The 12,892-nt window shown below is 56.2% G+C and overlaps 1 protein-coding gene and 1 long non-coding RNA gene across 3 annotated transcripts in view; one reads left to right on the forward strand and one right to left on the reverse strand.

Moving 5' to 3' along the window:
- On the reverse strand, nt 1-12,888 carry LOC308054549. The gene is made up of 2 exons (XR_013924145.1): nt 11,604-12,888; nt 1-11,492 (listed from the first exon to the last, which is right to left on the reverse strand). It is a non-coding gene; the product is annotated as an uncharacterized lncRNA (long non-coding RNA).
- SPDEF (SAM pointed domain containing ETS transcription factor) overlaps nt 4,559-12,892 on the forward strand; it is a 25,101-nt gene continuing 16,767 nt past the window's right edge. The window contains exons 1-2 of one of the 2 annotated variants that reach the window (XM_080367544.1): nt 10,129-10,191; nt 10,327-10,367. The gene's annotated coding sequence lies outside the window, so the exon portion shown is untranslated. Of the gene's footprint in view, nt 4,566-10,128; nt 10,192-10,326; nt 10,368-12,892 lie in introns of those variants that run through there. The other variant, XM_080367545.1, reaches the window with a different exon arrangement.

Here is a 12,892-nt window from a genome sequence, read left to right on the forward strand (position 1 = left end):
TTTTATTTCTTCTTTTTTTTTTTTTTTTTCTTTTGGTTTGGGTGTTGCTGTTAGTTGTCCTGCATGTCATTGCAAACCATGCTAAAGACCAGGTCTCGGTATTGAAGTTGGAAAGATGGCTCTGGGATTTCTAGGATAGCATGGAGCGCTCGTTTCCCTTCCCCTTGTACATGAAGTACATACAAATACACGCCCATATTAATAAGAAACAGATTTATTAAAAGTTCCAGAGCTGTCCTACGTGGTTAGCATTTTAAAATACCTTTTTGTTAACTCTTGATGTACAGTAGCTGTGCCTAGAGCAACCAAGCAAGCGTATCAGTCTTGTGCCAAGAGGAAACTTTTTCTGTAGCTGTAATTCACTTGGTAGTAGTTGCAAAGCTTTACAAGTCACATCCTTTTTAATTTTGAATCTCCCATCTCTCTCTTATACTGTTTTAAGTTTGCATTCGTTTCTCCTGTGATGAAGTATTAGCTTTGAAGCTAATTGTTTGTGTTTTTGAGTGCAGAGCAAGAGTTAGCATCATCAGCTGGATTCCACTCTGTTGCCTTGTATTCATTCGCCTTTATCGTCCTGGCTTGTAGCTTTGTTGAAGCTCTTCTCTTCTAAATGGGATCTCCAGGTCTTGGTATCAGAGGGGGAATCACTCCTCTAAAGATTTGGGTTGCTCTGCTGTTCCTCCAATGCATTTTCCTCCAGTTACGGATTGGGAAGCCCAGTGTGAGGGGAGGGAGAATGGCCTCGAGTGCTGCGGTGGGTTTCTAAAGTGCTGTGACACCACAGCTCCTGCTGAAGGGGAGCAAGGTCAGGGGATACCGCCTCACTCAGAAGCACTGAACAAGGCTGGAACAGCCATCTGCCAAAGAGAAGTCATACATAAAGCTCCCACAACCTTCTTCCAAATCTTGTCAGTGAAGACTCTTGTTCTTGTTGGAGCAGAGCGCAGGCTTGCATGGCTTTATTCTGATTGCCCTTGACTAGTTGTACTGTCTTGGTTGGTTTAGAACAGGGGATTCACTTTCATTGCAGCTACTGAGGATGCTCTTGCCTTAGTGCGTGCAGACGGATCTTGTGGAGGATGGTGGGAGTTCTGCGTATCCAACAGAAGGAGAACTAGGTGATGGATTTTGGTTGTATTTCAGAGGTTCAGTTGTTAAACGTCACTGTTACCTGAAATCTTCCTTCAAAAAATGTTTACTTGGAGAAACAAGTATAATGTAAGAAATTATCTGCATAAAAGAGGCACTGCAGGATTTGGACTGCTAGCCATTTGCACTTGTGGTTTGGTGAGTGCCTGGGTCTGTCTCGGCAGCTTGCTGGAGCTGGGTGAGCGTTGAGATCCAGGGCGGACCCGTGGAAGGTGGTGCTGCACCGCTCAGTGCAGCTGTAGCGTTTGGTTCTTGTCCTGTCACATCATTTTGTCTTGGATTAATTATCTCCTCCTAGCATTCAGTCTAGGGAATGATTTGCATTACTGTAGCGTAGCACGGGTGAGTGGATCCTTTCTTTGCTCCTTCCTTTCCGAGCAGGTGGCTTGTGCGACAAGCTCTGAAGGCAGGAACACGTACCTGACCATCACGCTCTTGTAATACCGTTGCTTCCCTTCTGAAGGCATCTAAAACACTGGAGGCTGCTCTTTGTCTAGGTGACAAGGTGACTCCTTATCTTCATTAGCTCCTTCTATCAGCTGTGTAGCGAAAGGGAGGAAAAAATTAAGATCTGAGTCTGTGTGTCACAGCTGGTGCTGCGACCTCTTGCCTTGGGTCAGCTGAGGCGTCTGGGAGACCCTTGAACTCAGATACCCCCACACTGGCTTCCTTCTGCTGCCAGCCACGTATGCTCCTCTCGTATATAACGGCTGCCACATTCGTGTTCCTGTGCTTTTCCTAAGGCTGAATTTTCCTTTTCTTTGAAAGAAAAAAAAAAAAAAAAAAAAAAAAACAAAACAAAACCAACCAACTTGCATGCACCCCAAGTAGTCGTGTGCTTTCCCACTCAGAAGGCATACTTGTTCTGTATAGACTTGAATTCTCTTGAGTGTTTCCAGTCCGTGGTGTCCTTGTGACAAGGGTCACTTACTCCAGGGTGTAAAGAAAGGCAGGGCCAGGTCTGAGTTGCTGCTGAAATCTGCAACCTCTTGCTGCTTACATCCCCGCTCTTCCCCAGGCAGTGCCTGTGAGCACTCGTTTCTGCAGGAGCCAGCTCTGCAAGTGATGGCACGGAGCTCTGGATGCTTTGAGGGCTGGGGTTGTAACCCTGGCTGTGACGGGGAAGAACGTTTAAATTAGTGGTTACTCTACCTCTGGGTTTTTCCTCGAGTGAAAACTGTTTCACTAAGGCCAAAGGTGGTTTTATCTCCTATGGTTCCTTGGAGCTTAGTGTGGTGCAGCGAGCCCTCAAATTGCTCTTGCTGTCAGGTTTCCAGCTTTTAAATAGGGAGATTTGAGATGTATTCAGCAAAGCTCTTTCCAGGTGACTTCAGGGCACTGTGATTGTATCGGTCTCAGCTACACGAAACAAACAGCCTGGTTTTTCGGAAGTGCTGAATGCCAAATATTTTGGTGAGCCTGCAGCGTATGTGGTGGCTCGGAGAACCCCATCCGTGCGAGTTACACACGTAGAACCCAGGCCTGCTGGAAATGGGAGGGAATCCTGACGGGGTTGAGACTGGGGAACCAGTAAAGAGGCTGTTTTACCCCAGTGAGGCTGGTGGTCCTGACGGGGGGAGGGATGGGGCTGGTACCCGCTGGTACGGGGGGTACGACCCCTCCGTGGTTCGGGAGATGCGGCTCCCCCAGCGAGGGGCGAAGCCGTGCGGGCAGGAGAGCAGCTGGAGTCTGCAGGGTTAGGAAATGCACGCTGTCCCGTGTCTGGGTTTCTGTTGTGTGTTTTAATATTTTTTTTTCGTGTGTGAGTGCGTGGGTGGTTCTGCAGCCTGTCTGTTCTCTCTGGGGGGAGCGCATGTGTAGAACAGGATGGTGTGTTGCCTCATTGAGTCTGGGAGAAGCCCTATGATAGCACATTAGGGGTGAAAATAAAGGAAGCTTTTTCCTTAATGTATAAATGAATATTTGTATGATTAAATTAACACAGAAAAAAAATGTCCTGTAGCTGTTGAGAGTTTTATTGAAGCTGCAAAACCTTCTGAGTCTGTCATCTTAGTTAAATGTACCCAGCTGGCTTCTGTCTCCGGGGTGTTTCCAGACGCTAAGACACAGTATCCTTCACCCCGTTCTAGCCCTGTCTTTACCCAGTTCACTTCCAAAACAAATTCTGTGCGTGTTGAGTTTATCAGACAACCCCTCCAGCCCAGGCGGATGGGCATGAAGGGTGGTCGAGAGCCCCGTGTGGATGTTTCGGTGAAGGAGGGATGCTCAGCGCGGCACCCCTGTCCGGAGGAGGATTCCCACCAGCTGGACGTACGGTACAGACCGCTGCCACGCGTGTTACACCTCTCCGCTCCCGTTGGCGGTGGATCTCCCTCGTTACAAGGGCAGGTAACTTCGCTGTAGCGCTGTCTCTCCTGCCTGCACCGGTCCAGCCCGTGCGTCCGAGGGGATGGCTGGGGCTCAGCACCATGCCAGTGCTGCAGCTGGGAGATGGAGGTACCTTCCAGCTGCAACTGGGACCGCAGGGGAGGTGGCACTGGGAGGGCTGGGTGCCGGTGGGAGGGCTGGAAATCCGGTGTTCCTTACCTTCCAACACAAAGCAGTGCTTGAAAGGCTCCTTGTGTGGTTTATTTACGTGCCAGCACCTCACTCGGAGCCTCGGTGCAGTATGAGGCCATGCTTCAGACTTCAGACAGCACCGGATGGGTCCCGAGTCTCCTGGCGTGGCAGGAGAGGCAGTTTGAACGAAGGAAGTTTGTTTTTTTTCCTTTTCTTTCTGTCACTAAGGGATTATCTCGTGTTCCTGTGTATCGGGAGGGGGACATACGGTCTCCGCTTTGGTGGGCACTTGCAGGGGTCGTCTGGGGCCGATCCTGTTCCCCCAGGCTTTACTGCTCAGGGCACCAGCCCAAACGTTTGCTTATCTAAACTATACTGTGGAGCAGCTCAGCTGCAGCCCTGCTCTCGGTTCTCTCTCGCTTACATGTGACGCTGTCGCTAATCCCTGCAAGAAGCCTCGATGTGCGTGCGGCTGGGTTTGCTTTTTAACATTTGAATAAATGCCTGGAGCTTTCATGTGCTGTTCAAGCTTGACTGAAAAGCCTTACTGGGAACAGACATCCTGCTACCTGCGCCTACAGGTATTTATTTTGTGCCTTGAAAAGAATGCACCCCTTGAGCTCCTGGTGCTCACGGGTGTCTTTAAGACCGATCTGTTTGGGTAGGTGGGGATTGCCTCCCCTTCCCTCTGCCCAACTTTTCATTGACTCTGTTATTTGCTTGAAAGAATCTGTTTGTCTTTAGGGTTGCAACCTGTCAAAGTGTGCCGGTACAGGACAATGCCATCACACCTTCTAATACTATCTCCTGAGACAGCAAATAACTCGAGGGATCCCTGATCCTGCGCTGAGGCTGGGTGTGGTGCTGGGTGGCAAGGCTGGCGGCCAAGGCAAACGGTGCGCGCAGTTACCTATGAACTACTTGGGTTTGCTTTTTCTGCCTTCTTTTTTTTTTTTTTTTTTTTTTTTTGCCCCCAAAGGAACCAGATTGTTGCCCATTCCAATTTATAAAAAATTATAAAAAGAATTCTGTTTTTTAAGCAGCTTCTTTCGGTCCCTGAAGTGACGCTGTGGTAGGCAGGAGCTGCGTGGGTGATGGGGTACAGTGAGGAAGGGGTGCTCAGCACACTGGGTAGTGCTCAGGACCAAACAGCACCATCCCCCGAGCCTCGCTTTGTGCCCAGGCTCCTCTGCCAGCGCCTCTGGCTGGAGGGTGCCCAGCCAACCACCAAGCACAGGATGTGCTCCAGAGCCTCCGCAGCATCCCTGCATCTCCTCATACCCACAGGCGTGGGCTGGGGGGCTCCAGCAAGCACCCTGCCCTCCAGCAGCAGCAGTTGTAACCGCAGCAGAGAAGAAAAAGGCAGGTTTTGTGATATTATTATTTTTTTTTTTTTAATTCCCTCCTACCTGCTGTGGCCGCTAAATCACGTGGCGCACAGCCTGCAGTGCGCAGCAAGGCGTTAAGGGAGGGATTTGGGCTCGCTTCACCTCTTCTTCCCTCTGCTCCTGCTTCTCCGCAAATCCTGTGGGGATGCGCAGTGAAATATTAACAGGCCAAGTGGGGACACAGGCCGTGCTGGCGAGGGGGATGCTGTGAGGGAGTCCGTGGGGAAGCACTCCAGGATCTGTGCGTACGTACACGGGGTCAGGAGTAACTTGCAGCGTAGGCTTTGACGGGAAGCTCTCTCTAACCTGTTATCTGCTGTTCACGTGCTCCGCCCGTGTGTTCGTTGGAAAATACCCAGTGAAACAGAAATTCTTTGAGGAAATCGAATCTCAAATGTTTCCTACCCCATTCATAAAACAGCCGAGTAGTAAAAGCACGCAGCGCAGAGCGAGCGAGGAAGCAGATGGCACATGCAGGTGAGGACCAGCCTTGTTTGCCCCACCAAGTGCTGCGGGCTCAGCTCCGCGGAGCAGGGCTGGCGTAAGAGCCGTCTCACGTGCACTATTTCCTTATTTTGATTATGTCTTCCCTGCAGAAGGGATGCCTGCGCAGGAACTTTGGGGGCTAAAGCAGGGGGGAAAAGGAAAAAATATGTTTTTCACCTATTTACAAACGGAGTAACCGGTGGAGCATCCTGCAAGGCGGCTCAGCTGCGCTGTGAGTTGGTGATGCTGTCAAAACCACGGATACAATCCACGGTGTTGGGCGGAAAAAGGGTGATGCTGGGACTGGGGTGGAGGCATTGACCTGGCTGGGGTATCCTCCAGCCAGAGGAAAAGCTCGCTGCTCGGCTTTACGAGTTTCCCGGAGGCAGCGATCCCAGCTCCTGCTGGTTGGGGCTGTATGTTTGAACCCCTTCTCTGTATAACCAGGAGTATAACCAGCTTCCCATGGGCTGCTAGGGCTCTTCTCCCAGCTCTGAGGTGTATCACCCTTCAAGCTAAGGGTGTTTGAACAAGCCTGAGGCTGCAGATGGGATGTCATTATTCCCCTTCACCAAGTGCTGTGTGTTTTTTTCCAGCAGTCAAGTGCCAACTCTTCACCTCTGGGGCTCTGCTAGGTTGGCTGTTTGTGGGAATTCATTGAGGATCTCTGCAAACGAGGATAAAAAAAACCTTCTCAAGAGCTTTCCCACTTGCTGGCAGGGCTCAGCCCTTTGCCAGCTTGCTTGGCTGACTCAAGCTTAAGGTGTGTGTACCATCCTGGGAGAGCCGCGTGCCTGCAGGAGTGAGTCGAGCGATGCTGAGGCACCTCCGAGGGTGCTGCCAGGCTCTCCACTTGCAGGCAGCTGTTGTAAACACCCTCAAAGTGCCCATAAACTCCAAGTAAACCCTGAATTCGGCCACCGGAGAGGAGAGCCAGGTGCGTGGGTGGGGAAGGCCATATAGGATGTCTTACGGAGCCGCTTGCGCTGCCGGCTGCGGTGTCTCCATAGCAATCTCCCTTTATTGACATAAAAACAAGGCTCCTGCTTCCCAGCTGCCGCCGTGGGTGATGGGGTGGGCTGGGGCTCAGCATCGTGCCCACACACTTTTCCTCCAGTCCCGCTGCAGCGTGGGGGGTGACGTGGGGTGGCGATGGCCGGGGATGCTTCACCCCACGGCCGGTGAAAGGTGCCTGGCTGGGAGGTTGGGATGCGGCGTTCCCAGGCCTGTTCCCAGCAAGGGCAGTGCTCCCTGTGGTTTATAGGTGAGAGATGCTGAGGCAGGAGGTCCTGAGTCCCCAGCCAGCCCTCTGGCTGTGGGAGGGAGCCCCGCAGGACTCATTTTTAACAGCAGAAATCGTTTGTGGGTGTTGTGTCTTTGCTCCCCAGGGCTGTGGCTCATCCCTGCTGACCCTCACCAGGTGTTTTTCTCACTCGTAAGATGGGAATAACTACCCGGAGCAGGATGGATGGATGGGCTGTGTGTCCTTCTGCTGAACAAGCTGCTTGTGCTCGACCGCAGCGTGTGGCAGGAGCTGGGGAGCATCTTCCCGGCTTTGGGCTGGGCAGGTGGCACCGTGTTCTCTGGGCAGGGAACGCTGCGGGAAGGTGGCTGGAGATGTTATTTATAACCAGGGATCGCTGGGGAAGGGCCTGGCCTGAAGCAGGTGCCAGCAGAGGGAGCTGAGGTTGTTCCTGGTTTGCAAAACCCTCCAGAGCTGCTGGATGTGGCTTTTCCAGGCTTTGGGACATGCTGGTGACAGTGGCCAGCCGGGTGTGAGCTGTGTCCCCATGTGCTCCCAGAGCTGCCGCTTGGCACCGAGCGTGGGGCTGGGCTGGGGAGGGGTTTGCACCTTTCTGGGGGCATGTGGTGCCCACTGGCAGCGGGGTGGCACCGTGTCACCTGGCCCCTCACCACCACTGTGGGGCTGGGGTGGTGCCACCGAGCCAGGCAGGAGCTTGTGCTGGGCAGGGGCGGCATGAGCAGGACCTCCGAGATGCTCTGAAGGCAGAGGTGTCCCATCGGTGGGGAGCAGGAGGGTGGCTGAGCACCAGTAGCTCCATGTTGTGTCCAGGTCTGGAGGGTGATGGGCTGCTGGGGGGCAAAGGGGGTCTGGGTAACACCACCTGGAGCCAAACATTGCTCTGCTGGGGAGGCTGGGATGCAGCCAGCTGGGCGGGGGTGAGTGCCCCCTTTGCTGGGACCCTGCGCCTGTTACACCACGGTGGGGACACCAGTTCTGCTGGCCAGGACCTGGCCCTGCCTCTCTCTTCACTAGGATGAAGCAGCGGGTCTTGTTGCCCCATGTCCCCTCGTAGTCGCTGCTCCCACCCGCCCCACGTTCCCCCCGGCAGCGGTGGGGTGTGCAGACCCTGCTCTGCCCTCGCCGCCCACCCCAGGGCATGCACAGCTCTGCGGGAGGGAGGGCAGGGACCCCAACCCTCGGATCTGGGATAAGCCAGAGCTTTTTTCGGAAAAGTGTCCTGCAGCAGGGGGATTTCAGCCCCTCCGGGGCCGAGCTCCCTGTGCTGTTGGCCTGGGTCTGTGCCCCCGCGGGCGGGCAAGGCTTGCCATCCCGGGCAGAACACGGCGAGAACCTCACATTCCTCGTTATCTAATCTGCCCCGTTTTCCTTCCTCCGTGTTTACCGTGGCTGGGTTTCCTCAATTAATTCTGACAGCTGCAGGCTGGGCCATGACGTCAACCTGGGGTAACGAAGCCCGAACCCCGGGTGGTGTCGGGCGGCGTGGTGCTCGGCTCCCTCTGTCCTGACATTTGGTTCTGTCATGATAATGGATGTGTCTGGTTGTAATGGCTGTACCTGGCTCAAAGCGGCTGCGGGGGGTTGACCAGAGCAGCGTGCTTAGCTCACAAAACGGATAACGAGGAGGTCTACTGATCGACCCCAGTGATGCCCGGGGTGCGGTGGGGGCGTCTCAGCCCACTGCTGCTGGGGTACCAGCCAGGAAGACACCCCCCTCCCCCCATCCGTACCGATGTACCCCCCACACTCCCAGAATTAACAACCCTTGCTCAGGGCTGGCTGGCGCACGGTCCGGCCTTAGTCCCACCTCGCCGTGAATGTAAATCGGGCGTTGAGACCCCAAGTTTGAGGATGAGAGCTCCAGCCACCGGCTGGGTCAGTGGGCCTGGACCCCCCCCCTCCTCCCCAAGCCGCAATGCTGCATCCCTTGGACTCGCACCTCCGGCTGCATCCGATGGCACCTGGGGACACGTTAACAAAAGCGCTGAACTCTCAGCTCAAGCTGGCTTGTCACACTAAGCGCGTCTATCAGCGGCAATTCTGAATTTGTTTTATCTGTTGCTTAAATTATTTTTTTTATTCAACTTGGCAAAACTGTTTCAGTGAAGGTCCTCCAGCGGGCTGTGGCAGGCAGATGCTGAGTGTCTGTGGAAGCCATCGGGCCAGGCTGTGGCAGGCAAACGCTGGCTCCGATGTGCGGCTGTATCCCTTAGACCAAAGCTGTTGACCAAGTCTGAGACCAGGACTGATCCAGCCACGCCTGGGCTCCTCTCCGGGAAGCACTTCAGAAGGCAAGGGGACCCTTCCCAAACCTCCTGGCTCAACGGGAGGGCTTTTCCCCGCTCTGGCCACACATCAGGCTTGTGCCCATCACGGGACAGCCAGGACACAGGGATGAGCCCCTTCCACCCCAGCCGAGCCCGGTGGGACGTTGAGCCTCTCCAGCAGGTGACAGCGAGAGATGCTTGGGGACCGACCTCCCCACTCCCACAGCAGAGAGGGTCTGTCCCCAGCGATGTCCCCTGTCCGTGCTGGTGGGACACTTGAGCCTGTCCTGCCTTTGCTCCCGGCAGCTCTGGGTGCTGCGCTAATTGGGGCTGTTAATGACCAAGAGCAGTGCTCGGCTGGACTTTGTACAGCGGAGTGTTGGGCAACCGTGGCCAGCTGCTGCCGCTGCCTTTGGGGTTACCTGGGTGAGCACCCACCGCTGCACCTCCCCCCCCCCCCCCCAGGGCTCCGCAGGCAGTGAGGTGGGGGGGAAAGGGGACTTGGGCAGCACCAGGGTCATCCTTGCTCCCTCTGGATCCCAGCAAAGGCCTTGTGTGGCCACTCGGAGACCTCTCCGTGGGGGGCGGTGAGTGTGCAATGCCATCTTCCTCCCCCACTCCCTCACCAGCATCCCCCTGCCGCTCCCCCAGCCTGGTAGGACTTCGTGGGAGCCCCAGAGCATCTCTGCTGCCATGGTTCGTGGTGGGATGTGGGGAGGAGGGTGAGCTCCTCAAACCACAGCTTTGGAGCATCCCAGTTTGTCTGTCATGGAAAGGGCAGGGTAAGCGGGGGCTCGGTGCTCTGCACGTACCTCCCCGAGCAGGGGACACCCCCCCCCCCCCCGGCCGAGCCTGGCTGCTCCGCCTTGCCCGCAGGCTGGGAGGAAGCGGGTGACGGTGCCTGAGAAGCAGGTTTGTCAGAATTTTAAAGGGATCTAAATAAATAGCGATAAGGAAACAATTATTTAAAGAGCAAACAAATGGAAACTGCTAAATGTACCTTCTTTTTTTTTTTTTCTTTTTTTTTCCCTGCGGGTGAAGGGTACAGGGCTGATGCTGTCAAGTGCTGGGAGCGGGTTCCTGCAGGGGCTGGATCTCCTGGCCAGTGCTGGCTGAGGTCGGTAACTGGGATGGGCTGGAGGGGCTGCCCCAGGGTGGGCAGCAAAGGGGGAAGCACTGCTGGCTCAGCCCACAGCCCCAGCCAACCTGGAAATGAGCCTGGCCATGACAAACTTTTGTTTCTTCCCACCAGGAAAAAGGTTTTCTGGGTCGTCTGAAAACTCCAGTGCCCAGGTGAGCCCATTCTGGCCAGGCTCGTGGTGTCCCAGCCCAGTGCTGAGTCAGCAGGGGCATGGGACAGGGGCATCCCAGGCCGCCCAAGGGGGATGTTTGCCACACAGATGCTGCGGTGTGTTACACCCACTCGCTCCAGTTTGGTTAAAGGCAGAAAGAAGCCTTGACTTGCTGCTGGAGGCCATCCCTGCTCCCATGGGAAGAGCTGTTCCCACTGCCTGGCTGCCACGTTGTCCCTGTCCCCTCGTCTCGCCAGCTGCACCAGCACCGCGCGCCCCGGAGATGCCGTCCCGCTTCGGGGCTGCGGCTGTCGCCACCGGGGCTTTGTTTCAAAGGGCAGCTCCTTCCCATCCTTCCCACCCCGTGGCTTTTTTCATCGGCTTTTGGTTGGGGATTAGGCATGTGTTGACAGAACAAACATTTTGCTGCCCTTAAAATCCACCACTGAGGAGAGGAGCGACGGCCTCGCTCTGCTGGTGCCCCGAGCCAGCGCCGGGATGGGGAGAGCCGGGCTGGGGGCTGGGGCAGCTCTCCAAGGGGAAAACGGAGCCGTTTTGGGTCACATCCTGCACTAGGGCTGGAGCCTGGCTCTGGCTCTCTGCTCCCTTGCAGAGCATTAATCACTTTCTGCTTTAATAGCCCTTCTGTGAAACCAGGGATGCCACCGAGGAATGCTGCCCGCCTGCGCCAGGGCTTTGGCGTGTGCCGGTGGCCCCGGTGTGCCGAGAGCTCTGCGGGGCTCGTTCCCTTCTCCCTATCCTGGCTCCACGAACCGCAGCTCCTCGTGGTGTCAGGGAGGCTGAGGGTGCCCGTGAATTGCTCCCAGCAGCTTGTGTTTGTCAGGGAAAAGCAGATTCCTCCAAGCTTCGAGGTGCCTGGGGAGGGAGTGAAGACAAGACACGCTGCTGCCACTCCCTGTCCCCAAGCACGGGACCTGGTTTGGGGTCCTGCCCTGCTTTGTGCCCACCCAACCCCAGGTTCTGGTGCCTTGCTGAGCCCCCTGGCCCATGGGTGCCTGACCTGGGCGCTGTGCACTGGGAACAACACGTTTCCTTCGGAGTCGGGTGACTCACAGCTGAGTCACGGCTTATTCTGCTGCAGCTCGGCGCAGTCCCTGTCCCCAGCCTTACTCCAGCCCTGCAGGATTGTCCCTGTCCCCAGCCTTACTCCAGCCCTGCAGGATTGTCCCTGTCCCCAGCCTTCCTCCAGCCCTGCAGGATTGTCCCTGTCCCCAGCCTTCCTCCAGCCCTGCAGGATTGTCCCTGTCCCCACGAGAGGACCGGGAGCACAGCACCTTCGCCCCAGGCCCACGGCTCTGTGGGATGCAGAGCAGCCTTGTTCCTCGTGGGGTCCCCCCCCCTCTGCCTGGGGGGGCACAGAGGGGTCCCCTGGATGCTGCAAACCTGGCTCAGCAGGGCTGGCCCTGCCTGATCCCAAGAGAGGAGAGGGGTGGCTCTAGTCCCCGCTGCCCCCCCCGCCTTCCCCTCTCCATCCAGCCCCGCCAGCTCTTACTTTGAGCAGAGACAAGGCTGAGCGTGGGTTTTAGGGGTATTTTTAAAGATTTTGCTCCTGGGGCAAAACCTTCTGCAGGTTCTCCTGGGATGGATAACGCTGAACCAAAGGGGAAACCACAGCCAAGAGCCTCTCCTGCTCTCTGGGGCATTGCGTGCTGCCCTGGCCCGCCTTGGCTTTGAGACCATTGGAGCTGCTCGTGCTGCCCGCTCCCACCCGGGAGGTGTTTCCCTGCCCCAGCGGCTCCCACGCTGCCGCTCCGTGGGCCCATTATACCCAAGGATCGTTTTGCATGCGGGGAGAAACAGCGGCAGCAGAATGAATTTGCATTTCTTAATGGCAGCCAGTGTGGGAAACAAAGCCGCTGAGGGTTTTGCTGCTGCTCAGGCCCCGCACCGGTGCTGTGTGAAAAAACAACATCCCGTCTGCTGGCACAGAGCCCTGCCCGTCTCACCTGGCTGCACGTGTGTGCCTGGGAACCGCCAGCACCTAAGGTCCCCGAGCCCCTGGCACGGCCAGGGGGTGCCAGCCCTGCCGGTGGGATGCGCGGGTGATGGTGACAGAACAGGGGGGCGATGCTCGTCTGGGTTGTTTTGGGGGATCCTCTCATCCTGGATGTGACTTGGGGGTTGCTTGTCAGTGCCACTGGTGCGTGGACAGTCTGGACCAGGAGCCGTCCCCACACGTGGATTTCCCTCCCTTTGCACCCCCAAATCGCCAGCGACCTTCCGTCATCCCTTCCCTCATCCTTGCTCTGCCGGGGCTCACGCTGCCACCCAGCCCGGCGCACCCATGCCACCCTAAGCCATTTCTTCCTGGCACTGCTGGGTGACCTGCAGCCATTTCTAGGCTTTTAATCCCGAAAGACAAAAGCAGGAGTTTAACGCAACCTGAGGAAGAAAAGAGCAGGGCTTTGAGCAGGGAACAGCAAACACACCGGTGGATCCCGCTGCTTCCAGCCTGGCCGGGCACCCCGCGACCTCCCTGCCTGCGTCACCCCAGTTTGCGCTGGT

The sequence above is a fragment of the Falco punctatus genome (assembly GCF_963210335.1).
Source record: "Falco punctatus genome assembly, chromosome: 17".
Lineage (NCBI taxonomy): Eukaryota > Metazoa > Chordata > Aves > Falconiformes > Falconidae > Falco > Falco punctatus.